This window comes from Hylaeus volcanicus, chromosome 4 (assembly GCF_026283585.1).
Source record: "Hylaeus volcanicus isolate JK05 chromosome 4, UHH_iyHylVolc1.0_haploid, whole genome shotgun sequence".
Lineage (NCBI taxonomy): Eukaryota > Metazoa > Arthropoda > Insecta > Hymenoptera > Colletidae > Hylaeus > Hylaeus volcanicus.
In genome coordinates, this window is record NC_071979.1 from 6,518,495 (window position 1) to 6,545,421 (window position 26,927).

The 26,927-nt window shown below is 39.9% G+C and overlaps 1 protein-coding gene across 1 annotated transcript in view; it reads right to left on the reverse strand.

The window, feature by feature from the left end:
- Nucleotides 1-16,115, reverse strand: part of LOC128875020 (uncharacterized) — a 225,830-nt gene extending 209,715 nt beyond the window's left edge. Inside the window, exons 1-2 of the mRNA XM_054120303.1 lie at nt 15,687-16,115; nt 9,216-10,035 (exon numbers count right to left, since the gene is read on the reverse strand). The gene's annotated coding sequence lies outside the window, so the exon portion shown is untranslated. The remainder of the gene's footprint in view (nt 1-9,215; nt 10,036-15,686) is intronic.
- Nucleotides 16,116-26,927: the final 10,812 nt, after the last annotated feature.

A 26,927-nucleotide genomic window follows, 5' to 3' on the forward strand; every position in this document is an offset into this window, starting at 1 on the left:
AAGTTATCGAATATGATCATTAACAAAAACAAATTTATCGAGTCAGTAGGTACAGAAATGAGCAAAGCTTGATTCGAAGGGAAACGCAGAATGCATTGTAATTTATTCATGATGTTGATTGGATTGAACAGATATATTCATTATGATTCACAATTTCAAGCTATAATTTACCATTTTAATGAATGTTGCTACCCCTTTATTGCCTGTGCTACAATTTGTTTTCTTTTTAAGGTTACCAAAGTAAACAAATAATTTTTCTTAGAAACAAAGACCTCGATTAATCAAGATAAAGATCAAATACCAAAATTTCCATCCTACTTATAAACCTTTCCAGATACAAAGCTAGAAAGAGCACACTCTGTCGGAATTGCGGCACGTTTCTCGACAAACCAAAGAACAAAGTTAATAAAAAAAGTCGACGAAATGAGGAATCGGGGAACAATGAAGAACCTTAGGATCTGAGATAGCGATCCAGTCGATAGTACAGCAGAAAAATAACGAGAAGTAACGAATCTCCGGAAATCGGAGAGAGAAAAGCGGAGAAAGAAGAAGCGGAATGGAGTCAACGACTTTAGAACTGCCGCCATCGATTGCAAATATTTAAAGTGCGGGGTCAGAGACAAGAGAGTGCTCGAAGTGGAGTTGAGCCCGCCTCCGCGAATAAGTAAATAATGGAGCGAATGAAGGCGAACCGGTGTGTGCGCTTCGCGTGTCGCACGGGATCGGTTAAACCGCTTTAGTTGCCGATGGAAACGAGTTGCTATCAAACAACTCAGCGCTGTGTGGCTTTATAAAACACCGGATCTAGATTTTGTTGTCACCGAGAACAATCGTGTTACAGTATTGGGCTTAATTTGGTCTAGTTGAACAACAGCCTTACTTCGCTAACAGGAATCTAAGAATGTACACTTTCATCACGGAATACAATGCACTAGAAACGAAAATAACAATTGTTAAGTATAGAATAAGTCAACGTCAATGAATGGTTATGACTACTCGTGATAAACAGTCAGTCTTATAAGTATTCGTACCTCCCATGGCTATTAAAGAAATTTAAATGATGGATATAATATTTCAAAAAATTCGTCGAAATCTAAAAGTCCTCTACCATTTTTCAATCCGATCACTCGTTACCAATGTACAAACGATTAAAGTAATCATTGGGACTCTCGACGCTCGATATCCCCTTAATTTTATTATATATAATAACAACAAAAATTTAAAACCTCTCAATATTAATTATTCGTGTCTATAGGAATCGAAAAGTCCTTTACCATTTTTCAATCCGACCATTCGTTACAGAGATGTAGGCGATTGAAGTTTATCATATTGGGACTCTCGACGCGGCCCGCTCGGAGCTGGGGTTTGTTTACTTCTGGGTCACGAGACTTACAGGGTTCAGCGCTCGCGTCACGCAGCACAGGGTTCAGCGCTCGCGCTCTCCACGTGGTCCATACGTTTAAGCTCATAGAAACTTGAACTGCGAATATCTCCGTAACGAAGAGTCGTATCGAAAAATGGAAAAGGACTTTTCGATTCGTATTGACACTAGGTATTCATCTACGAGTGTCTTAAATTTTTACTAACAACTAGTTACTTCTCTAGAGCGAAATTTTGGATTAAAAGACGAAAAAGAACTTGATACCATTATTAAGAAATGTTTGGAGGCACTTTTTCTATTTTGCAAGAGGTTGGAGGTTCCCCAACAGTATAACTCTATAGGCAATCTTAAATACCCATAACGAGGAAGTGTTTTAAAAATTTTCCCCATTTCCATAAAAAAAAAAAAAAACGTGCTCTATTTGACATCACTAATCCTTGCGTCATTGCTCTTTACTTATCTAGGGCAATAATTAATAGCGCCTTCTCTTTACACGACTGCTAGGAATCTGCTCCTCGCTTTTATTAACTCCTGCACAGTGGCGTCACAGTCGAAATTGCATGTTTCCAGATGGAACGATTTCTGGCGTCCGTAAGCATTGTATGTGGAAACTCCGTGTCGGAGTCGTCACGTCTCAACCCGCGAGACCGCAAAGTCCAAAGGCAAATTGGCTCCCGCGAGGATTCAATTTTAAGGCGGCGATGCAAACGAAGCGACGGGAATAAAACGGAACGAAGATACCTTCTAGAGAACGACGGAATTGCAAATTTGTTGGATCATCCGCGGTTCGTTCTGCGTTAAGAGGAAAAGAGCGGTTGTGGTTCGGCGACTTCCGGAATGGTAAAGGGGATTGTGAGTTGGTTAACGCCATCGACGATTCCCGTGACAATGCCTGCGATGCCTGGAAGGTTCGCTGCTTGCTTTGCTCCGACGTTTATCGTCGGACCGCAGCTGATGTTCTTGAAACAATTACACGCGCCAGCCCCACTCGGGAATGCAGCTATCAATCTCTCATTGGCCGGCTGGAACTGTTGTCAAAGGAACGACTCGGGCAGCTTTGGGACGCTTTTAAGCTTCTCTTTGGCTCGTCAGCGGTACGCCTGGGTAATTATCACATTGTTGAGGCTTAGCCGCAATTTATGCTGATGGTAACTCTGTAAAGGACTTTCTTGCGCGGTTCAAATTACATGTTGCAGCGAGAAAGAGAGAGAGAGAGAGAATTTTCTGTATTTATTTCCTTGGAAATAGCAAACGGGGGACATACCACGTCGCTTGGAATGTTGAAAAATTCTACGCTTTTGAAAAATTTGTTTGCGATTGCTACATTAATATTATTAATATAATTCAATAATTACGAAGAAGAAGCAACATTTACTAATTATCTATATAAAAACCAAACTAATTATTTGCAAGCTATCAAGTTTCCTTTATTTCTGAAGGCAATACACATCATTAATTCCCTTTGAATTATTTGAATCCTGGAGTTATTTACATTCAACATTGTTATCTACATTCGACAATTGTAAATCGAACAAAATCCTTGATCCTTCGCAATGCGGTTTGAAATGACTGTTTCATATGGGAAACGTACCTATGCACAGTCAATGTAATATATTGCAGTAATCCTGGCAAGCTCATCCAAGCCAGCACAATAATAGCTTTATTGTCCAACCACGAACGGGGTTTACTAACACTAGCGTACCTTCTCGTAATTCAGTTATGACTGTTGGCCAACTATAACTATCAATGCCGCCCCTTGATTGCTCTCTGAATATTTAACACACTTTGCCGATTATGACGCCGCATAATCGTAATTTTATCGCTGAAGCTTTTCTTCCCACCTGTAGACCGAGAGCTTGTGGTTAACGATCATAGTTGTTAACTGGCTTGGTATCGAGCTCGTATAATATCACGCAGCAATGATTATGATCAAGAACCTGGCGATAGCAAGGCTCAACTTCAGCTGCTGTAATTACCGCAGCCGAGAACTTGCTGGGGTTTCCCTTCAACATCTTCAGCTGCGATTAGCACACACATACAGGCTGTTTCGATTAATGGTTAATTATCTCACGAGAGGATGAAGTTATTACAAAAATATTTTTACAAGTATTTGGTACGAAGTAGCAAATTATAAAGTGTACATAATATTCTTATAATAATATATTCTATGCGATCCATAATAAGATTGATTTGTTTACAAAGCCTTAAATTACAAATTCTATCATATCAAGAAAATTAATTTGTTTGTTATATCTCTTAGAGACGTCCCTTAGAACAAAGTAAATTTTGTAAAAACATTCTTTTGATAGCTTCATCCCTTCGTGAAATATTCACCTATTCTGCTGTGAACGAAACAACCTGTATATTGATCAAATAATTTATAGACGCTACAAGTAACTGTATCTGTGTATTTATAATAATTACATCTAATTGATGTATATTTTAAAATAATTTGATAAAATCACTGGCCATGGTGAAACTAGGATAAAAGGAATATTGGATTTTTTTTCAGAGTTAGAGCTTGTTTTCGTCAAAGCTTGACATTTCAAAGGGAAGTTGGTTACAGAGATTTGATGGAATTTTTATATGTAATTACATTGGGTGTATTTTGCTGGATATATTCTTGGCTTTGTTTTTGCTACTACTGCGATATCGTCGCATCTCTTATTAAAGAACCTAAATATTTGATTCGTAACCCAATTACGAATTCTCCAGATATCTGTCGGCTTCCTGCGTCTATTTTGATCAGAATTTTGTTCCATTCTTTATTAAATAACTTCAGAATTGTATTCACAATCGATACGATTTCTTTAGTTCCTTTCTTCGCTTCTAACACGATTTTACTGGCATCCAACACTGAGATACTTCAATATTTTATTCAACATCCTTTTACACAAATATTTGTTAATAGTAATAATTAAAATTAAAAGGTGAAAAACATTCTAAACACTCACAGACTTCCCATAATTATCTAGAAACCAAGATTAATAATCAATCGTCTATCTTGCTCGACCAACTTCCCCCCAATTTTAACGATAATTAATTCCCCTCAGTGTCGCTAATAACCCAGAGCCGAATTGGTTCAGTTGGCAGTAAGTAGCGCAAACAGAAATTGGATCGCCGCCACTGCGTCGATTATCCCCGATTATCGCGTTCAGCGATTCAAAGCCAGCCTTTAATTTTTCATTGAGTGGTTTGCCGTTCGACTATCCAGCTCGCGAAACGGTTCAGGATCCACTTATCCTCGTCCCGAACGCGTTTGGTAACACCTTTGTTCGCGTCAGTTTTACGATCACGCGTGGCTGATGAATACTAGTCGTTAAAATTGATTCGGTTTCACGATTCGGTGGTTTACAATCGTCCGTATAAAAGAAACAGCGTTTTTGCGAAAAAGTTTGAATTTTCACCAAAATTGTGGTAAACGGAATTATAAAGAACTTGTGTTGATCGTCGAATTAATTATTTTCGCCTTTCGTGGAAACAATACAACGTTATGAAATAATAAATTATTTATTAGTTTACAATACAGTAGGATAAAAAAAATGGTGTATATGTCAAACTAATTTTAGGCTGTAGAAAATAATATCGAGTTGAAGATATAGTTAAAAATATTATCCTGTCGGTGTCGTTTTTTTAATTTTCTTTGCACTTTCTCGGAATCATATTTTGAGTTTGTAGAGCACTCTAACGTCATCTAAGGGATGTAACAAAAGTATTTTTTGAATACTGGTGCCACCTAGACAGTTAGTTTTAGATGTAATTTGGCAGATATAAATAAAAAAATTTGAAAAAAAAATTGGTTATAGCGTTTTCAGGAATTGATTGGTTAACACGTAGCTCTCGTATTGCTCGCAATGAAGAAGCAGATGGTAAATACAGTAGGTCGGTTACGTCAACAAGTGTCTTGGCACGTTCGGACGGTTTCTCACAGCGAAGTGTCTTACTGGCGAAACTCCTAAAGGCGTTTCGTTCTCACGCGAGGCGACCCCGGAAATTGTTGAAAGTGTCTGGCCCTGCCAAGTGGCCCGAAGTTTAACGTTTACAAGCAACGATCGCATCCGTCGTTCGAATGATTGAACGGGGTAACTTCTAAGCTCGTAACGTCGCGGGTTCGCGGCACGTACCACACTTTATGATCCTTTATAATCTCACGATATGGACCGTAAAGCGATGCTGTTGCCTGCTGTACCGTTGGACAATTTAATAGTCTGCGTTCTTTTCGAAGACGTATCCGGAAAATCGTCTCGAGCTGGCGCCCCGTAAAATTTTATATAAGTTCTCAAAATTCTAACAGTAACTCGATTATAGACAGAGTTTATGGTGTTTTCTGTTGGATATCAATTTTATATTTAATTTTCAAGTACAAAGTTTTTAATCAAATTATCAACATTGGTGGAAGCATTACTTTTAATTTTGTTATGGTCTGCCTTTAATCTTACCTATAAAAAGGGTTTGAAATAAAGCTCAGAGAGAGTTGGACATCATATTACGTTAAAAATTTAAGATACCTCAGAGCTTACGCGAATCGAACGTTATAATAAAAGGGCTAATCTAAACTGTCTATATTCCTCACGAGTAAAATGGTGCCACTTCTTCCAGCAGGATACGTCGTTGGAATAACTCAAAATATTGAGCCATGAAGTAGAAAAAATTGACGACAATCTTAACGGACATCGTCCATTTTCGCCCGAAAATTTGCGACGACTTTACTCGTGTTCTTATAAATTTTAATCAAAGAGTGACACAGCAACGTCCGAAAGAGTTATCTCCCCTTGAAACGATGGGCTAAGCGAACCAGATGATCCCGCATGTTTTACTGCTCGCTGTCTCGTAGAACGTTCTTGTTGACTTTCAGGGAGGAAGATGGTGGAATCCTTACAAGATAAAAGGTTCTTTCTCCCTGGCGTTGTGGCGACACGATTGGAAACTTAATTGAAAGCATCGACGCGGAACAATTTGATCAACGAGAGAAAGACAGACCACACGAAGAATTGTGTGAAGTGAATTCTGATGACGAACTGAAATCGAATTTGTTGAACTGTCGAAAGTTTACTGGAAGTTACGAGCTTCGTTCGTTATAAGGAGTAAGGAGTTATAATTGGTCCTCGCTAATACTAAGCATATTTGGAAATAATATCTAAGTCGATTAAATCGAAAGATAGGAATTTTTATAAGCATAAATATTTTTTAGAATTTTATAACTTTTCAGGAAGCAAAAATTGTTAGATATAAATTTCGTCAACAAGGTTGAACAACTTGCACAGTGAGTTGAATATGTACGGTGATTCTGTAGATTATGAGAAAAGTCGGATATTGCGAGTGAAAATGTATTAGACTAGGTCGGCGGAACGTGTGAAAGCTTTCATGCAAATGGGGGCTCTACAGTATTTTTAATCGCAGGAATGTTAAGACTCCGTGTTACGAGTGACAGACATTTCTATTCTTGCCTCAAGTATTTATAACACGCGCAAACTCGTGAAAACTGTTAGGCACAGAATAACAAATGCTCCGTGAATATCTTTGTATCAACTTTTAACAAAATAATTTAGTGCTCCAAACATTTGTTTTGTGACAAATCCCGACAGCAAACGTCTTAAATTATTCCTAAGCAAAGTTGATAAATTTAGGAACAACTATTAGTTACCTTCGATGTTTCGGTCAACTTGTAAAGTTTGGTACAGTTTATGCCTATATTTACATAGGGCGCTGTAAAGTTTATAGTCCAAATTTTCGATATACTCATGAAAATAAGCATGTACATAAGTGTCAGTAAACTGGGACCTAGAGTTCCACAGCTTTCGAAACATGGGTCGCGTTATTTTTAGTGGTTCCTTTTATAGAGATTGCGACGTCAATTAAAGGAATTGGATATTCAAATTTATCCTTCAAATTCACTTTGCTATACTGCTATTAATAAATTATTTTTAGTATTGCATAGAAATTTTGTTGGAATTTCATTAACGATGATATATTCATTTTATAATAATTGTTAACTCATTATAATAAGAACTATAACCCCTTAAACTAACCTGTCCTCTGAAACTGTCCTCGCGAAATTCGAGAGTCTGCATCCGTAAGATTTTCTAGTACTCGATTACATTAATTTCAAGCAATAACAATACGTTAATTAACAGGTATAACCAACAACCGACGACAAAGTCGTTTTATTGCGAGGAATAAAAATTTCACGAAGCCGCGGTTGAAAATCTGGCATTGTTGCAATGTTTAACGAGGAGAATAGCGAAGGAGCATTGTTCTTAAAACAATGACCCACCCTCGGAACACATCATTCTCATTCTTAGTCGACATCGTGGAAGAAAAACACGGTCACGGCAAAGATAAGGAACGCCATGCTATGTCATTCGCTAAAAAAACTGAACAATACGTCCATTTCGAAGTCGTTCCTAACCCTTCGGGCATTTCGGACCAGATAAATCTTTACCGTCGCCATTTCTAAAGCGGTGGACCATTTAGGAAAATTCCGTCCCACGAAATGTCCACTTTTTCATGGATGTATTTATGTATCTACTCGCAAAGAACTGTAGTCAGTTTTAACCAATTTTAATTAAAGTTGAAATGAAATACCTACAGTAATATAATATTAACCAAGATGACCTAAAAGTAAAAATAGGAACAAATTTCTTCCTACATTTAAAATTTATACACATAGTACAACTGATTAAAACTTCTAAACACTTTTAGAGTTAATTTAGGCATATGAATTAATAGTTTCAGGTCAGAGTTCAAGTTACAATTAAATTGTCCATTCTACTCAGAAATGTAGTTCCACGTGTACGAATGTATCCATGAAGAAAACAGTCTTCTTAGACTTCTTAGATTCATATTCCTTCGTGTTCTTTGCGGTCACGTTTCGTGCATTTGGTAAACCTATATTTCTATGTCATATGTAGAAAGAAGCACTTTCATATACATAAGCACGGATGTCGTCGAGCATCAAACAAATAAAACCGTCGTTTTCCGAGCATGAAACCCTCTAAAAGTTAAGTTCCCTCGTAAACAGTCTCGTGGATCCTCGGAGGATATTTAGTGCTCGATTCGAACCCTAATGGGCCTGCACCATGAAAACTGTGCCAGCGAGAATGCTGGGTTGAATACTAGCACGAGAGCGGGCTGAAAATCTCGCAACCTATCATACACAGGCAGCACTAGACGCACGATTATTTTTTGCGAAGTTAGGTCAACTGTCATTAGAGTCTCTGGCAAGTTTTTCGTCGATGTTTCAACTGGAGCGTTCTCTAAAAAATTTTTCAGCCGAGTGTGCACTTATTGTTTCGAAAATGAGAGAAATCGAAAATCGTGTATCAAATAACTGTACAAAATGGTTTCGATGCTATAGATTTATGGAAACACGATAAACAGTTTAGGGAAAACATTTTGTTCTTGACGCGTGAAGGATAAAAAGTAGATCAATCTTTTTTTTCATTCATAACAATTTTCTTTGCCTTCTCTATTCCTTATTACAACTCGTTTTAAAGATTCTAAATAGATATAGTCGATATTTTAACTTTAGATTTAGATGACAAATCATAAATACAGATCTCTTAATTAATTTCAAGGCAAGCAAAATTGTTCTACTTTACTTATTAGGCACAGAGAAAAAAAAACCTCAAAATTGAAAAAGTAATAGATTCGAAAATTTAAATAAAACGTTTCAAAACGATTACACGTAAAAACCCTTCGATTTGTTTCAACGCAATCACGATCAACATTATAAAACAAAATTCTTGTTACACTTCTGGCATGTGAAGTCGCGAAATTTTCAATCCAGCCTCGCGCTTTAAAGAGTGATGTAACCAGTGCGTCGCTGCCTTACCTTCGAATCGGCGCAGAAGCGAGAGCTTCCGTTTCTGAACGGCGAAGTCTTAACAGCAGATTAAACCAGGTACAACCATTGTGAGGGGCCAACTCGAGGACCCGTCGCGAACTATATCTACGGATACGTTTGTAGGCCGTTTACCCGCACTTTTCTTCACCACGCGTCACTTCTTCGTTGTCAGCTTATGCTTGTATCCTTCTTAGACAAGAGGTAGATTGAAAGAACCGCTACAGAAGTGAAACTGCTTAAACCCGTTAGTAGAATAATAGTAATTGAACTAGGCGAAAATCGTAACCCGATGATTCAGAATATTATAATTGACAGCATTCGTTTTCTTGGTCGTTTCTCTTCGTCGAAGATTCGCAGCTTCGGTGTCTCGTTAAAACGGCGATATACGCGGCCCCTCGGCGCTTTATTCAACTATTTACCACGTAATTATCATAGAATCTTTAAACTTCGAACGAGTAGATAAAACAAATAGATTCAAATCGCTCCACGAATAAATATTATTTCCTCTTTAATAGATTTATTATATAGTTATTTCTCCTTCGATAAGCATCCATATATTGTTAACTCGATAATTTTACGTTCGTTATCGTAGACGAACTTTGCATCCGATATCTTCGTTTCCTCGCAGTCGATATGTCGGCCTGTTCCCACGCGTTTGATTCAACTTCTCACCCTCCCGATCGATACATCCTCGTTCGCTCGTCTGTGCTCTTCGTGCTGGCGAACTTTTCCAAAATTGTTCATCTTCCACACCGCGAGAATCGTTGCCAGTAGCACTTCAGCTTCCCCTCGACGATCGCTGCCCTCGCTGGAAAGACATTTCACGCGTTGATGCGCGTCGCGTCGCGGGAAGCTGGCAGAAACGAACACCACGTGGGGTGGTCGATATTCAACGAAATTCTCTTGTTTTCTAGCACGATCGGCTCTGCCTTTTTGCCGCTATATACGCTGCCCCGAACGAGCGCGACAAAATTTTTAATGCGATCGTGGAGCTGCTCCCGCGAGATAAGCGCGAGCATCAGCAAGAACGACCCCAGCCGCTGGGATCGACGATGTTCCGACAACGGAGCTTTAAAACTGTTGTGCAGTTCCCTGTAAGCTGTGTAATTTCGTGTAGGTAGTAGTTAACGGCTACGTAACCTGTGCCTTGAGCTTTTCGCTATTTGTCACAATTTCGCTGCTTGTTACGCTCTTAAGTACCATTAACGTATCCCAAAAGGTAAATATTATTCGGGAAAAGCTGGACACATATTTAATTTATGTGCTTGGTACAAATTTTACACTTTCATGATATTGTACATCGTAATATGGGATCATTGTAAAATTCTAGTAGTAATAGAATATTTTACGTTAAATTTACTAGGAAACGATGAGAGTTTAAATAAATTTTCATTAGTAAATTTTATTAATTGGAATTTAATGAACTTTTGGTGAAAATTGATGGGCTTGTTTAGAAATTTAACGTACAAATCATATTAAATTTAAAAACGACGTTAAACCAAAGGTTGAATGTTTATAAATAATTAATCTTGTAATAATAACTGAAAATTCAAATCACTCTTGAAACTTTCACAAATTCAAACTTTCGAGGTCGGTTATAAAAGCAAAATTCGTCGAAATTATTTCGTTATATACAGAATTTAAGTTGGAATCGCGTTTATATGTCATTTCTATTTTAATTATATTAACGCGAGGAAATTTGTTAACGTTTTGAAATATTAAACCATCTTCGTAATTTGCTTTCCACAAAATATGCGCAAAAGTACAAGCATTCTTTTCACCGCTTTTTAAATAATTTGAAAATAAAAGGGTTAAAAAGTCTACATAACTCAGTTTCGTGACGCGAAATGAGGAATTGTTCCGGGTCGCAAGAAATACCGACATGCTCGTCACGAGATATTACGTCGGCTGCATAGTGCAAAAAAAATAGTAAAGATCTCGTAGAGCCGCGGTCCTCCATTCGCGAGCCCTTTGCTCCGCGTTACTCAGCAGATAATGGCCTTTAATGCAATAACATTGAAAGTTTAAACACATGAATCTATTGTTAGCTCGCGAGCTAAAGTGATCCCCTCGAGCTGGCAAAAAAAAACCACCCCCTTGAATAATTATCGCCTTCGGACTTAATGAAAACACGATCGATACGAGCTTCCTGCATCTATAATTACGACGCGGCGCATAGATTGAGTAATAAATTCGAATTTCTTGCAACGAAACGTCGACTAAGAATTTTCTTCGGCAATCGTTCGTTAACCTCCATCATTTTTAAATTCGATTGACGTAACATTCGAAATTTAAAGAAATGAAAATGTCAGGTTCTCTAAATAAAGAAATCAAAAGGAAAGTAAACTGAAAACACGACGAAAGTACGAGCGACTGGCCGAAGGCATCCGAGCTCGATACGAAACAATAAAGGGGTTGTCTGTTTTTAGCGTAACGAAGCGAAGCGCGATCATTCGCGAGCGTATCACAGTCGAATATATTACTTCGCATTCCGCGGCTCGGAGAACGAAGCTTTTAACCGGTTTCCCGTTTTATCGGCGCTCTAAGCAAAACACACAACACGTTGTACGACATCGTAAGGGTAACCGTGCGCAATTCCAGCCCGCTTGGGAAGGTGTGTTTCATCCACGCTCGGCGATAGCAAGCCATTAACGTGGAAATAAATCTTTATCTCGTACTAAAGCGACGCGATCCGCGCGAAGAAAATTAGAACGCGATTGTGGTTGATTTTCGGTGAAATAAAATTGTTTCCAAGTGGAAGGATAACAGGATAACAACCTACATTATAATCGGTACGACGAAACTATTACAGAAACAGTTTTACAAAAGGTATTTGCTGCAAAAATTGCGTGGTGTAAATTACTTTTTATAAGTAAAGTAAACACACTAATTTTTTCAATGGTGTCTCATATATCTAAATCAACATGTTTCAGTTTCCTTATTTAGGTTAAAGTCGATCAAATTGATAATCAAATAACTGAAGTAATATTTGTGCTTTACCTATTGTCTACGATTTTGAATGATACCTCGTTATGAATTATACTATTCTTCGAAGCGACTGGCATTCCCATCGCGTGAAATTATATGAAAATTTGGTTTCAGAATCTTTTGGACACCTCCATCCACACAGCAATATTAATTCTACGACTTTCTCATTAGAATCGACCAGTTTCGCCGCGAACATTTGTCGCGTACGTTTCAGAGCGCGAAAGATAATCGCATCGGTTGCTTCAGAAGAATCGCCTCTCTACGTATGAGCAATTAGGTTGCTCGTTTCTAGCGCGAGCGTTCCGTTTGATATAACGAAGCTCCGAAACGAAATACCGCATTAAAGCCGGATCTGCTCTTTGAAATGAAAATTTCGCGAAAATTTCCAGCTCGAGCGATCACGCCATGGGCAACGAAAAGGAAAATAGGAATATCCAAACGTCGAAATGGACTGACAAGGGAAGTTCGGTAATTGATACACTCCAACAAATCTGAAACTTCGAAAAAGTAAAATACACGCGAATGTAATTGCTGTGTTGATGCAGCTTTTCAAAAATATCCCTGGGTTTTCGTATTCTGCAGAATATAAACAGAAATTGAATGAATGTTATTCAAGATTACGATCGTTATTGTTTATAAAGGAATTTCTTATCAAAAAAATTATAATTAAAGATTATTTATAATAAACACTTTTTGAGAGTAAACAAGAGTGTTGCAACATCTCTAATAAATCACGCAGTGGTTATTGGTTATAGACACCATAAAAATGATAAAAATAATAATGTTGACAATAAATAGTCCTCCAAGAACAAATTTCAAATAAAATGGACGTATATGAACGCGCGGTTACGTTTTACATGACAGAAGTTCGGAACGAAAATACAACATTAAAGCTGTGTCTGCTCCTTGAAATGAAAAATCGTGAAAACTTGTAGCGCGGTCGATCTGGCCGGAGGCGAAAAAGGAAAATAGGAATATCCAAACGTTTTGAGCGGCACACACGCGCGTGTCCCTCTTCGCGGCAGAGCTAACGTGCTATTGACCTGCTAAACCAATTTCCGGGCCGGAATTGCGGGAGATTTTTATTACAGCGAACCGTCGAACGAACTCGATCACTTCGGCTAGAAAAATCTCCTTCGTATCTCTACGATCGCCTATCGATAAAACAAAAACGTTTCATCGAAGTCTCGAAGTTCGATTTCATTGCAATCGAGACACCGAGCTTGAGGAAATCTTTTTCCCGTTCTCCGACCGAATCGATATCCTCGAAACATACGAGAATGGAGACAATGAGGTTAGAGATGAAAGGGATTATTAAATACAACGTTCCTGTACGGCTCGAGGAACCGAAGGGTCCATGCTCTTTAATGTTCTTTAATATTTCTTCTTCCGTCAAACGTTTGTGACATACTCTACTGGCGGAGGTAAGGAGAAAATGTTACACGATAGTTTAAACACTCTCTTACATAGTCACGAGTAACATTATATGCGTTAATGAAAATTCAATTTGTCTTTTTTATAGATTATACATAACGGAACAAATACTTTTTTTATAATCATCAATAAAGGAGCAAGCGAGAATTCCTACATTATTATTAAGAAGCGAGTAACGAAGCTTTTTTTGTAGACGACCTTTAAATAACATCTACCCACTTTCAACATTAAAGAAAGGAAAATATGATATAAACTTTTGAAATGTAGTAATAGAATTATCGAAGTTATCGAATTCTGTTCTTCAAAAATAGAATATAGAATCATTCTCTCGTGTTCTTTCTCCCAGGAGAAGACAGTACAGAAAACTTTCGCGTCGGACGATAAAGAAATTGTCAATAAAGAAACTGGCTCACCGACGCTAATTTACAAACATTCTTTATTTTTCCCTTACTTCAACTCGTAGAATATTCTCGGCCAGAAAAATATCGCAAACTCCGTGTATTTTCGGCACTGGTATCTCCAAAAGGGAATCTAAAATATTCACAGAATCGCAATATTTTTCTCGTTGTTTAGGGAAGATCGAAACGAGTTTGCTAGCAATTCGTTCCATTCGTCTCGCGCCTCGCGCGCTTGAATTTTTTTCGTATCGCTCGCCTTTTTCCGAGATAGGAACGCCCGCCGAGAGCCCAGCCACTGAAAGTTCACGAAATGGAAGAAACGCGGGGAATTTGTATTATCGGAGATTCGTCTCCCTCGTCCCGCAGACGAGACTCGTTTCAACCCCTCCTCCCGGCCACGAAATTCCATTCCCTTCACAGAGCATCGACGCTCACCAGCGGCTCCACTCTTCTGGAATTTTAATTCACGAACGCTAATCCCAACTTTCCCGACGTCTTTCGTTTTCTTGCGATTATGGCTTCCTTGGTTAGCTCGCGGGCAGCGTACGAAGCGGTCGCGAAAATTTAACCCTTTGCACTTCTCTGGATGAACGTGAGCACCACGATTCGACTCGAGTCTTGGTTACGAAGTCAGAAACCGAATAAAATTAATTATATGGAGTGACGTACACTTGCAGGTTTTGGGACAAATGTTTGTTTTTTAAATATAATCGTACGTTATCTAGTTCGATGCATTCAGGAATAAAATTTGATATATTGATGGAGTATTGTTGTTTATGTTATATTCCAATGACCACTTGTTATCGGTGTTTCTTTGCACGAGTTGCGAGACTTTCATCAATGATTAATACGGCTTTCGTTCTTGTTTGTTAAAAATCTTAATTTGTTAGTCCATGGAAGGAATGTCACGAGTATTTTCGACTCTGATGTCTAACCCCTCTTCATAAATGTAATTGTCGAATTAGTTTCGACTAACGTTATCGTGTAATTATTGTTTTGAAAAATAAATGAATAAATATAAATTTATTCTGCCAATCAAAGAACATCCATCTTGACCATATACGTTGTGGTTGTGAACTACAGTCAATCTCATAAATATTCGTACCCTCTATGTCTATTGCAGAAGTTTGACTAAATTAAATAATAGTTTTGATGTTACCAAATGAATTTTTCATTATAAATATATATATATGGATAAGCTTATACATGTATATTTATGTACAGATACACTTGGAAACGTCAAATCTACCATTTAAACAAATTTCTTCAATAGACATAGAGGGTACGAATATTTATGGGATTGACTGCATATACTCATGAATACCATTTCAATTACACTACGATGAGCTACATAAATTGTAAATACACACATTTCCAACCCCTAAAAAAGAAGCAAAAATACTTTTAATCTCCACAAAGTGGTATCGTCGCGTCGTTCCAAACAGAAACCCCCAGTGCAAAGGGTTAAAAGGACCCAAAATTCATCGATTGCCCTCGCTCCCCACGACACCCTCCACGAGATGCAAATTTTCCCTAAAGCATCAAGCAGCTAATCGCTCGAGGTAGACCACGTCGAAACAATTATCGAACAACACCACTCGGCCCCGATCGGGCCCGACCACGATTTTCCCGCACTCACATCACGAATCACGAAATTTTTCCGAGGTACAGCAGGTTTTCCCCTGCGTGCGTGCGTTCCCCCGTTAAAACCACCCTTCGACCGCCGATCGACGGTGGTTGATTCGCGACGGCCGACCAGCAGCCGCTCACATCTCGAACTTCCGTCGTCGTCGTCTTCTTCTTCCTCGCCCCCGCTGCGAATCCCGCTGTTTCGGCGGAGGCGAGCACGGAACACAAGCACGAAAACGAGCGCCGCGCGCGCACGCACCCTCGACGCACTCACTCGACGATCAAGCCACGCGCGCACACGAGCCTTCCACGCCTAGGAGCCGTCGTTCGCGAGCGAGTGAACGCTCGGCGTCCACGTCGAGCCGAAGAAAGGCCGTTCGCACGGAAGCCCTGCCGGCGTGTAGCCCACGGTACAAATATACCGATGCGACTGACTCAGTCCTGAGACTCTTCCTTTCACAGACTTTGCTGGCGTTTATAACAACAGATTAGTTGTCTGCAGAGGGCTCAGGATATATATACTCGTGGTGTGCTGTCAAGCACACAAGTGTCTAAGCATCCAAGAATCCTTCGAAACCGATCCCGTTCGTTGCTCTCGGTCTACTAGAATTCGATCAACTCGGTACACTCGATTTTACAGACTTCGTTTATACACAAGCTCCGGAGTCGTTGTCCGCAGAGAGCTCGCCACCGATGTGCTTTTGCTCGCGTGCTTTCGACGCCCAAGGTTTGAAGCGGCCGTGGGTCCAACAACCTTTCCAAACCGATTCCGTTTGTTGCTCCGAATCAATTGCACCATGCGAAAAGCGCCCTACGCGGCACCCTTCGTCCCCTGTGTCTCAGTCACTACATTTGTACCGTCGACTGTACACGGAGCGCCGTCGCCGGCGGGACGCTGCTCGGACGCCGACGCCGGCACTTCTTCGCTACCATCCCCGGTTTCTTTCGCACTTGAAATACCGCCACGACGCGAAGGTACGCGCGACGAACGAATGTGGGGCAAAGGCTCGACCCACGCACACGCGTCGCCGTGTGGCCCGCGGTATGCACGGCTCTCGCTACTGCCGGCCGCCTGGCACAACGTGTGCCTCCGCTACTAAACCGCCGGCTCTCCCTCCTGAACCTTCCTCGACCCCCGCCACGCGGGATACCTGCGAGGAGCAACCCCCACCCTGATAAGCAACGACGATCAACCGAGGGAACCACCACCCCTTGCTCACGCCCGCGAAACCGCGCATGATCGCAGTGGCGTATCGCAACGCGAGCAGAACCCGTGGATCCCCACCAACTCGCGGAAAATGCTGGCGGTCGATTTTTTTTCGGGGACGTCGCTTGAACGGGGAGCATCGCGGGTTGACCTTTCGACAGTGTCATTGGACACGAGAGCGTACTAGAGATAGGATGGTCTTGTGTTTCGAGGTTTGCAGCCGAACTTGATTAACGTGGACCAGCGAAACGCTGGGAACAAATGGATGCGATTGTGCACGGGGGTTTCACGGTTACGGCGAAATGGAGGAAGAATGGCTTTGATGTGTCTTTAGCAGCGTCTGGTCTTGGGAACGATGTGCATGGTACATTCGCAGTACTGTTGATGATTGAGTTGTTGGAGAGGGAAAATGGTCGCGTGGTTACGGCAACGAGGAAGAAAAAGAACTTTGTTTTGGAAGTAATGTTAAGTAGAATCTGTATACGTCATTCAGTAATATGTTTATTATATGTGTAGTTTTCTATGTTTGGGAGGTTTCAACAAAACTTGTGTCTTCCTAAGATTCAAATTATATTATAAATATTTATAAACTTTTCCTTCCACGTGCTTCTTTTAGCCGTTCTAAGATATAAAAATGATGAATTGTTGAAATACGTAAAAGAGAAAAATTGTGACAGCTCTGACCGGATGAAATGTCAATAATTTTATATGGGTCACTTAGGAGGGAACGATGTGAAAAGGAAATTACGCATACATATTGGTCAGCCCGGAAGAAATTGATTTTCTGATAGCTTACCACTCTATTTTCAAGAATATATGCAGGAAGAAGATGGAGAGTGGAAAGTCAATAATACCCCTACGCGGTGACGAAATTTCTCACGAGACTGTTTACGGTTTAATATAATCTCGTATACCTATTTACTGCTAAATCGGAATAAAGGAAATTGATTTTCCTTACTACATATTTTACTGCCCTTCAACGCTACATACTGTACGTCGCGAAAATCAGAAGTTATTCGGAACGTCTCAGGAGAAAATTTATTAATGGCGTAGTTAACTTGACAACGTACATTGACAACATTGCAATGTAACAATGTGAATTTATTGTTTCCTATATTTTCTTTCAGGAGCATGTGAAGAGTATAACTGTCTTCTATTTACAGTGAAAAACTGATTTCTTTCATTTGTGTCGTTGAGTGAATTAGTGTGCTAAAAGACAAATGTTTCAGAAGAAATGCTACAGCTTTCAGATTGAATACGACCCCTTGTATATTATTTAAATAACGTTCAATATTTGACTACAGTAAATGTTCACACCTTGGGATTACATTATCAAACAAGGCTGGTATTAAATTAAGACATTTTTAATCGAAACAGAATCACTGTGGAATTAGTATTCCCTTAGAATCATGTTCATTAATATTAACGACGTCTAACGAGTATCGGTGTATAAATTAAATCATCAAAGACTAATGCACACGCAATTCTAATATATTCAGTTGAATAATATTAAAACAAAGTTAAATTATCTATCAGTAACTATTTACAATTCAGAAAACAAAATTATATTTCTTATTGAAGGCCAATTTAAATCTTAACACTTATCAAAGTGTTTCTTTTTTCGTTCCGTATGTAAACTACTACTTTCAGACTTTATATAATCCATCACTATGATGTAGTGATGCAGAACCTGTGCGTAAATCTTTGCTTAAATTGTATACTGGTACAAAGACAAAGATATTTCGATAAATAGGAAACGTGAACTACATATTTAGGAATTAGCTCCGTCAGTTAATACGCTACTGGAGTAACATCGATTGGCGAGTATCAATCCTTCAGCGACTCGGTCCGAATCAATTTTGAATCTAGTTCGCCCTGGTTATGAAGCCCTCCAGCATTGTCTCGTGATCTTTTTCTCGTTTCGTGCACCATGCACTATGCATTTTTCTATTTCCACTACACCGAACGGGGTAAGCATTCCTCTCTGCTTTTCACCCACGTACAGGCGCCATCAATAATTCTGTTTATGTTTGAATCGCATATTCGGTTACTTCGTTCCATAGAATCGGCTCCGAGACGTGCGATCCGGCGTTGAATAATTTTTGAGGTACCCTCGCAGATGTTTGTTTTCCGCGATCACGGTTGGACAGTATATGGGAGTAGGTTAATTCTACGCGAATAATAGATGAATTGAGTCGGCCGTGTAGGGATTTTTCGCTGCGTTTACTCCACTGCACGGTCACTCGGATTAGGTTCTGTTGGCTCGACAAGGAACGTAATATCATTTTATAGTTTTCAATTATAATTCAACTAGTAACGAATAGAAAATTTTCTATCATTCAGTCAACATTAGAGTACAATAATATATTATTATTTTATTTTTTATTTATTTTTCCTATTCAATACTATTATACCAATAGTTTAACGCAACTATTACTCCGAAATAACAATAGAACATAATACGAATTCTTTATTTTCGAGTAACGCAATATTATTAAGCGTGCCGTTCTTCATTATTCTCACGGGAGAGCTGCTCAAAGCAATTTGTGAAGACACTTTCACACTAATGCGTTTCTCGCGTGTTACCCGATGGGAATAGAGTGGATTGCGACGCAGCGTGCATTTATGCAGATACAACGTTGACTTTTATTATAATTCTTCACTGACCTAGTGTAGTAGGAGTCCTAGTGGACTCGTCGCAATGTACAGGACACCTAAGACCTGTTGGCAATAATCCTAACTTGCTCGTGGAAATCACAAAACCAAAGAAAAGTCTCTAAGTAAATTGTAAACTCAGGTTTATTTTTCATTTATTCCTGTTTGAAACCTTGCATTTATTAATAATAAAGATCCTCCAGAAGATTTTTACGATGAGTAGAAACAGTTGATAATATATCAAGTTTGTTTGCTTGGCTTTACCTACTATACTTCATAAGAATATAAAATACTTCATTTAAACGCTTTCATTTAAACTTTTTCGGTTCCTCTTGATAACCGTATCACGGCAAGACGCATGACGCGTTATCGTTGGTGTTTTGAAGTAAACACGTGCTCCTCCGAAATCGCCGAACGCAACAAATTCCGAGCAACGAGGCACGCAGGATCGCTTAAAAATCTATTTCCCTAAATCGAAACGGCATCCTCGCGTGCAGCAGGAAACGCGCCATCGCGGCGCTTATCCCTCGGCTCCATCGCTGACTCTCCGCGCGGGGTACGTGTGCAACCAGTGAAAAATTGCGCTCCACCGAGCGCAACAAAGCGGCCAACTTATACCGCGTGCACGGAGTATACGAACTGTGTCACGTTCAACAGTTTACCCTACATTCAACAGCCGTCCATAGCCGGGGAAAAGCTCTGAAACGTACCCCCAGCGCCAAAGACAACAACAAACACTGCAAGGGTGCACCCTCATGCCCGAAGCGAGCTCAGAAACAGGTAAAATCCGCCGAGACAATACCGACAGAAATCACGTACCGTCGCGTGTAACATCCGCGGTGAATCGATCGTCGTGGAAAACAAGGAAATTGCGCGTGCCGTGGCCTCCGAGTAAATGGAATCGCTGGCAGAGGATACGAACCCCTCGACGAGCTCGCCTCTCTCGTTAGATCGGTGTCTATCCTCCGGAAGTAGATGCGTACCGAGGATCGTATTGGGATCTGGATCCCAGCTGAATCAGCCAGAGAGATTTCGTTCGTCGAGTTTCACCTTCTATTGCGATTGTCAGTGTTTGGAATCTGCAGCACCTTTCTGTAGATATTTTCGTCGACACGGTTTTACGCAAATGACTACGTACTGCGAGCGTCCGAGAGTTTTTTGGGGGGATTTTATTTCAGTTTCTTATATTTATGCGCGCGATGACAAAGCTGTGTATATGTTCGTGGCTGTGTTTTATTCATCGATGGACGCGAGATACAGATGAATTTTTTAAAATGACTAATTACTACCACTAATACATCTAAGAGTATTAATAGGATTGACAAGTACATAAGAGTCAGTTATCTAATCTTCAACAGTCTCGAGACAGAAAATTTTAACTTTATAGAAATTTCGACGAATTGTAGTCCGGCACTCAACGTGTTAATAGAACGAGTCAATCTAAAATAATTAATACAAACTATAACTCTAAAGGAATGAATAGACTCGAGGTCTTCAAAAGAACTAAGAAAATTAATCACCCTCAAAGAACTCCACTCGATAACACAGAACGTCGAACTTATATAAATTAGATTGCAGACAAAAATTATGAGGCGTCATGCGTGTAATCTACACGATGCATCGATCGCCGTGAAAAACAAGGAAATTGCGCGTGCCGCGGCGAAAAATGAAATCGCTGGCGGAGGACAGAGGCCGCAGCGAGCCCCTCGGGGTCCCTCGATGAACCCACCTTTCCTCGCAGCCCGGTTTCTGTGCCTTTTCTCGGTACTGCCGCCCTCGTATTCTCCGGAGAAATTATACTCGGACCCGCGGCGGGTCGACGAGCGGCGCGAGAAAGCAGGAAAGCGCGGCGATTCGCCTGGAAGGCGCACACACCACGCGGTGTGTATTCAACCAGTGGCGGCGGCGCGCCATATAACCGGATGTTGACCCGACGAGGAGGGCGACGTCGGAATCGCGGCCGCGGTGACTCGGTGACCGATCTTCAGCCGCCCTTCCACCACCTGCCGCGCGGCGTCGCGATGCCATCGAACCTCGATTCCAGGCGTGTCATGCTCGTCTCTGCCCGACGGCCAATTTACACTTTAAATTCATCTCGCTGCAGAATCCAGGCACAGAAATTCTCGAGCGTTGCTCACTAATCGGTAATTGGAAAATGGAAAAACGGAGACACTCCTTTGCCTTTCGTTTGGACTCTTGGAATTCTTGAAAATATTCGTTGAAGTGAAGGTGAGGTTTCTGTGTTTTGGAAGGAGGATGCTTATATTTTCTGTATTGGTTGATACTTTTTTATGAAGATATGTCAGAGTGTTGTTTAAAAAGAGTGCTTTTGATACATGTAGGAAATGTTTATAATAGTCGTATAGTTTGTGGTCAAAGAATTCCCGAGTATTTGCCTGCTATTTTTATACCTGATTATGGATCATTCCTGAATTAAAGGGTTCTCCGAAAGAGGCTTCGAATTATGTTTCTTTAATGACAATAACGTCTGCCAGGGTATTCGCAATGGAGAAATTAAATAATTAATTCTGAAGCTGAGGTGTTGAAGAGAATAAATATAGATTGGTAAATTCTAAAAAGGTTGCAAAAATAAGTACTAGTACAAATGTTGGGTAACATCATTCCTAATTGTATAAAAATAAAATTTTAGCCTCGTAGGAATTTTCACGATTATCAATCTGGAAGTCAACGTGTTAAACGACATCATCTTTCACCTCCTACCATTAATGATTCGTCAGAAAACAAAATCCTAAATCCCCTTTTGGAAAACCCTCCACTTCCTACTATCACCAAATATTTTTCTCTTTCTTGACACATCCTGTCATCGTCAACAATAGTCCTAAAGACCATCGAATGTTCAAACTACCCCGATTCACTTTCTCTTGCGCCCCACAGCACTGAGGGATTAGTACCCTCGAAAAAATAACAATATCCATAACAAAACGGTTAAGCTGTCCGCAAACTTTGACGGATTCAGTCGCATGCTAGCGGCGTGTTTGACATGCTTGCTCTATTCCCTTCGAGAGGCCTGTATTTAATCGGTAGGCCGTGTCGAATAGAGGGACGCGCGACCCAGAATACGCTGCGCGTCGGAAGAATGTTTCGCGGGGCTGGTACGACGCTGGAGCAAGAGTGACGAAGCGGGAGATACCTGGGGAATGGGGTGGCTAAGAGGGACGCGATGACGGGGTTCGTGAGAGAGGGAGTACACGCGGTAGCAGCTACCACGTCGTATACCAACGCCACTCCATATTGATTTTCCGGGAGGGGGGTGGAATGGCGGTGAAGAGAAAGCGCGAGAGAGACAGGATGGACGGAAAGGGATAAGGGATGAAACAGAGGAAGAAAGGAGTCACAAGAGGGAGAGAGTTAAAGTAAACGCGGAGCTGATTGTCGAAGGGACAGAGGGATGCAGAGGCTAGAAAAACGGAGCAGGAGTGCGAGAGGGAAAGGAACGCGTGTCGGGGTGGGTTTAGCCGCTTCCTCGCCGTTAAGCAGCGCGAGTAACCCCTGAAGTTAAGTTCGACGAAGATGGCCGTCCCTTCAACCGGCCGGTGTAAATATTACCGCGGAGCAGCAATAGTGTGTGGACCACCATTGAATTTTCAATAGCTATTGGTTGGACTGAACATTGCATTGTAAAATTTAAGGGTTGTTTTTCTCTACTTTCCATCAAGTCACTTTTGAGGGAATGAGGAAAAATGTATGTGCAAGAATTTAATGCCTTGTGAATTTACTAAATAAATGTTGCTTGAATTAATCAGTCAGGAAGGATCAGTATGAAGAATAATTTTAAAAGAATTAATTCAACTAAAATTCGAAAAGAATTAATAAATATAATAGTCTGGAAGAACCGACAGGAGCAATAATTCTAAGAGAATTAATGCAAGTAATATCTCCAACAGTGTTAATAAATAATAATATATCTGAAGTTTGATTGGTCAAACACTCTTCACAGTGAAATTACCGATGCTATGACAGGGATCGACGAGGGGACGGAATACATACAGAATACATAGTCATTTTATTTGCCCGCTCGTAACGTAGACATAAAAAATTTCATTCCGAAGCTTATTGTATGATTTATTCATAGGGAAAAAATTCATTTTCAGCGAAATCTATTACTTTAAAAAATTCGAAAATACATTCTTCGTGTCATCGCTGATAAGGTGGTCGTTAATTTATCGCTGACCAAGTAACTTAGTATGTATTGCGTGGCAATTTAATTTTAAAAGTTACTTTTCCGACAGAAGTCGTGATAAAAATAAATTAATAAACTCTCGAGATTATCGAGATGTTAAATTAACTTACGCGGTGAAAATAGTTTGCAAGTAATTTGCAATCGTCGGACTAACTTAAAAATTGTGTAAAATTTTAATATTGAAACTTACAAATGAAATTATTACTTTTTGTTTCATACACTGACTGTCCAAGTAATTTAATGACACAAAAAGTATGTCTCCCGTGGTTGTATAAAGTGGACTTCATTTGCATGGAGTATTAGTATCGGAAGTTATGTTGTAACGTTACACAGTGGTCTCGAGAATTATTTGCAAAAGTTTGTACAAGTCTCATAAATTTATTCTCATATAACCAGTCTGCTCTTTACGACCAACGAAGGGTGATCGCATGACCTTTCGTTATGATCATACATAAGACCTGGTATAAAGTCGATGAAAAGTAACATAAACTCTTGTCTGACTATGTAAATAGTAATATTTACCGAGACATAAAATGCTATCTTATCTGATATCAGATAACTATTCATTCATGTATAATTGTATTCTTGCATATATACGAGCGGGATTAAAAATGTAGCCGAAGCATCGATTACTATTTTTAATAATTATGTACTTTCGTACATATTAAAACTTGAATTATACTCTATTATACCTCACATTAAACGATTAGAAACCTTTGCTTATCCCACCTCATTAAATTTATATAACATTTCACGTACGAGTTTCAAAATGAATGATTTAACCTGAAAAAAGGCGTTCAGAGGTCGCGACTCGCAATGTAAAGTATGTCGTACATACACAACGCACTTCGTGTTCATTCAAAGAATGGTTCATTCATAATGAATTCAGGTGGCTAGTCACGACGTTTCGGTGCCGTGAGTTCGTACGGCACTGAACAGTGGATCGTTCTTCCTGCACAGTAGACGCGCTCCGTATCTGGTCAGACGCCCTCGCGTCTGCTCGGCAGTCGTCGTGGTAATTCGTCGTGTATCGCGAAAGGTCGACTCCGCTACGCGTTTGCGTTAACCGCGCGATTACTCGAGTCTCGATGGGAAACTGGCCAACGTCGTTCGATCGTCACGAAAGACTTTTTTATTTTTTCTATTGAATCCAAAACGGTTTCTTAAGAGCAACTGTGGAACAGGAGGCAAGTTGCTACTGCCATCCCCTGATTTGATTAGTTGTACGGTGAATAATCAAAGTTCAATAACTTTGGATCTTTGATGTAACGAACATTTAGTTACCCTCCAACTCATTGGCGGTCTACGTGAAACTACATTCGTGGTACTCAATAATCATCCCTGTTCATAGCGATGTAAATGACCAACCATGAAGAACCAGGTGGTGGAACCCTCAAACAACTATTAATTGGTAACGCCATTAGGTTTCCATATGCAAGGGTGGTCCTTTTAGCGTAGTTGGTAATTGCTAGTTGGTACATTACGTGCAAGCTCACCCAGATTCAAAATAGTACTTTAAGAGCAACCGTGGAACAGGTAGCTATTTTAACAGAAGGCTGATTACTAATATCATCCCCTGGTCTTCTTACATTTCATGTAATAAACGTATAGTTCCTTTCACACCCATTGGCGATCTACATGGAACTAGTCTCATTACATTCAATGATCATCGATATCCGGTTCGTAGCGATGCAAATGATAGATTCCGTTCGACTCGATCGATTTCCTCTCGGCGTACAAATTGGATCTAGCAGTGATACGCTGGAGTTTAATTAAACTTGTGCCCACCATAACTTTCGGGGACACCCGTTTGGTCTGTGTTGAGATACGATCGATTAAACTTCCATAGAAAATCTCATCTGAGGTGAACATTTGATTTCTATTGAAATTTGCTTTTTTCTTAAACGAAAGAAAATTCATTGGTAGTGGGAGCATTGACTCAAGAAAATCTCTCCGTTGAGTGTGAATTTTAATACAAAGCAGAGAAATTGTTTACTGATTTATTAACAATTAACAATTTTTAATACATACATATTTTCGACCTCAAACATTAGCTTCAGAAACGTCGTCTCTAAAATAAATAAGGATTAACACTAATACTTTAAGACAAGAAAGGTATTCTAAATTTTCTTTTTTATACCAGATGATCAGGAAGAAAGCAGAAATATGAGAAACATTTTACTTGTGTTTTTTTAATCGCTGGAAAAGCTAGCTCGTAGACACGTGTACAAGGATTGCGAATTTCTTTGGCTATCGCGCGACGTTCGGAGTGTTGGTCGCATTGTTCAGCTAATAGCTTTCTTCGTTATTAAAGAACCTAATGTCCATCCGGACGGATTAAACGGCTTCACATTCTAATTATCCTCTGCGCGAATGCACCGGCATTATTTTTATTTTAATTACGGGAAGTCCCATTAAAATACGTACCGCCCCGATTACGCGGAAATTTATACTTAGCGTTCATCCTACCAAGCATTGGGAACGAGAGTCTGGACAAAAGTTATTGGACGTTGTTGACTAATAAACAAAGGAGATTAAAAAGTTCAATTAATTAGCGTGGATACGCAACTCGTTCTCAAAAAGGGGTATCGATCCCGATGATGAACTATTCGCGTTAAAAATAAATAAGAATTCAAATCTTTGTTAAATTAAAAACATGTACTATTAATATTAACCCTTTATAATTGTTTCTATAATAATTAAATATAATAAGTCAACGTAGTATCAACAATTTCTTCGTTTTATTTAGTACTCTATTCCTTTATTTTTTAACAAATTTCAAAGGTTCGTATCATCTACGTTGGCTGCAAAAAGATCATAAAAATGATCTCAAAACTGGTAAAAATAAAAAGTACCCCCTTAAGTTAAGTACCAATCAGGTTTTACTGAATGATTTCTCGCGTACAAATGTTTGCAATGACTACTATTTAAGATTCCTGACACGAAGCATAAGTAGCCATCAGTAGTCGAAGACTTAGCGTCTCTTCCATCCCTGAAGAAGACGTTGCGATGCGATAGAGTTCGCGGAATAATGGCGTTCCCTGGATGGAACTCGGTGGAAGTTTCGCATTACGAGAACCGATAGGACGCGTTGCAAAGTAACGCACGGGAACGAACCAAGAGGTCACGTTCGCTTTTATCGCGCGGGACAAAGTTTCCGCGCCCAGGTGCAGATCGCTGCGTGAAAG